This window comes from Triticum urartu, chromosome 3 (genome assembly GCF_003073215.2).
Source record: "Triticum urartu cultivar G1812 chromosome 3, Tu2.1, whole genome shotgun sequence".
NCBI lineage: Eukaryota > Viridiplantae > Streptophyta > Magnoliopsida > Poales > Poaceae > Triticum > Triticum urartu.
The window spans coordinates 738,535,378-738,537,868 of record NC_053024.1 but is presented as its reverse complement, the minus strand read 5'-3'; the positions used below and the strand labels follow the sequence as shown (position 1 = coordinate 738,537,868).

The window sequence follows — 2,491 nt, the reverse complement described above, 5'->3', positions numbered from 1 at the left end:
TCCTGAACCCTAAGATAGATAATGGGGTGATGACGGCGAGCCCATTCCTTCTCTCCGGCGAGGCCCTTCCTTCTCCTTCCATGATTCAAAAATCGACTGACCCAAACTCGAAAAGTCAGTAGACTGAAATCTAGCTAAACTAATAGCCAATACTACACGTGTACATTGAAGGCTAGTTTGGATGCACTATGATCACCAACTATACCAACAGCAGATGCATGCATGGGAGAATCTATTTTCTCTCGGTAACCCGCATTAGTAGAAAAATGGTCAAACGAGAAGCACATTAGTGCCGGTTTGAATTTGAGCTAGCCAGGCCGCTCTCATTAGTACCGGTTCGTGGCGAACCTTTAGCACCGGTTCATGCTACGAACCGGTACTAATGAGAGTGGTGGCAGGATGTCAGTCTGGGCCCCTCCAGCACCTTTAGTCACTACCAGAAACTGAAATATTTCTGTGAGTCTCTTATTTTCCTGTCGGGCCCGCGTTAGCGCACAGGAAAATGGGCTTCTAGTGTCGGGCCGCAACTGCACGCCAGGAATAGATTTCTTTTCCTGTGCGCTCATCCATCGACCCACAGGACTAATAATATACCTGTCGGTCGGTTCTCGGCCCACTGGAATAGCCCATTTGGCGCCACTGATTCATCTAATTCGCGCCAAAGGTAGCCCATGTCCCGCCGCTTTGCCAATTCGAGCCCGCCGTTTTTCTCAAAAAAAAAGAACATATGGGCTCTATCCCCAGATCGCTTCCAGACCTAGCTCACTCACGAACATTCTCCCCAAAATCTCAGCCCTCCAACCTAGCTCTCTCTGCATCGGCCGGCGGCCGGCTGCGCCCCAAATCCCTCGCCGTCGGCTGCGCCCCCAAATCCCTCGCCTATTCCATTCTCTCGTTCGCCCCCTCCGCCCCCAAATCCCTTGCCTCTTCCATCCTCTCGTCCACCCCCTCCGCCTGATTCGCTGGTCAGTAGCCCAACGACCTGCTGCCTCCGAAGTGTTGCCGGCAAAGCTTCCCGCGGCGTCCGGAAGAGGGTCGTCGTCAACGACCCCGTGGCCGCCGTCACTCGACCACTGCATCCTTCCCTGAGCGGCGCCCTTTCCAATCTAGGTAACACCCTTTCCTATACAGGTGACGCTCATATGGTATATGAGATTTGTTTGTGGTAAGTGGCGGAGGAGCCCATATGGCCGAATCTTTCATTGTGCTGGTAGTACATGCCTAATCCATCTAGGAATAAGATGGATTTGATAGAGTTCGGGGTTGTGGTTGTTATCCCCGTTGCTGGTAGTACATGCCTAATCCATGTAGGAATAAGATGGATTTGATAGACTTGGGGATTGTGGTAGTTACCCATCCACGGCATAGTATTAGGCCCTATCAGATTTGTGCTGAAAAAAATACAAATCTGTATGCCTATCCTGATTTGGCACTTGTTTTTTTAGTAGACTATCAAATACTTTGTCTTGCTGATTAGACTACCAAATACCAAAATCAAAGTCAAATCTTTTGCTTACATCTCCCAGGTTACAGGACTTCTGAAGTTATTTCACTTGTTGACGAGAAAGAAAACATAGTTAAACTGCTGATTGTCAAGGTAGTGGTCAGTACTACATGCTTGTTGTCGTTTAATATTGGTTGATTTCTCAAATATATTCTATGCATGTCTTGTTTTCTGATCTGATAATGCTTACCAAAGGTTTTTATTATTTGTTGATGTGATTGTTTTTTGAGCTCTTTCTTTTTCATTTCCTACTATCCTTATGCTAATTATCTTAAATTGTTATGCTGTGTGTAATAGGATTAGATCTTGGATTTGCTAGTGGATTTTGGGAGTTTCTTAGCCAGCTTGGTGACTCCATATTTTTCACTATTTCAGCAAGTCTTTGGTAAGCATTAAACTTTCAGCATTACATTTTTATCTTATGTGTACATCTGTTTGCTTCCAATTGCTATATATGTATTGTTGTTGCTAAATAACTCATATTAAGTATGATATGTTGAGGTTAAATAAGCAAATAGCTGATCTATTCCATTTTCAACACATAATTTGTTAAATGGCAGATCGTGCATGGAGAGAAGAAACTGAGGCCGTTATCTTTAGCATCATTTCGGCGAACTATTCAAGAAAACGAAGAACTGAAGCGACGAGCTATTCAAGAAAATGAAGAACTGAAGCGACGTAATGAGAACCTTCAAAAGATAGTGGATATGCATGGAAGACTTTTCTTGGTACTTGCAAATTTGTGCACATGTTTCAGATTGATTGTTCAAACCAGCTATTCTAATGTTGCATACTTGTTCATAGGCCCTTTTTAAGGAGATGGGAAAAGAACTACCAGAGGAGCTACGCCAAGGAGAAAGTTTCCAACCACATGTAAGTACATTACTTCCTGAAACTTTTTTCTCAAACTGATGGTCAGCCAACCATTGTAAATAAAGAGTATTATGTTATTTGAGTAGCCATTAGCCATGTCATGAATATCTTAGA

The 2,491-nt window shown here is 44.0% G+C and overlaps 1 long non-coding RNA gene across 1 annotated transcript; it reads left to right on the top strand.

The window, feature by feature from the left end:
• The first annotated feature begins 765 nt into the window (after positions 1–765).
• On the top strand, positions 766–2,069 carry LOC125546354. The gene is made up of 3 exons (XR_007300614.1): positions 766–1,110; positions 1,527–1,597; positions 1,802–2,069. It is a non-coding gene; the product is annotated as an uncharacterized LOC125546354 (long non-coding RNA).
• The last annotated feature ends 422 nt before the right edge of the window (positions 2,070–2,491 follow it).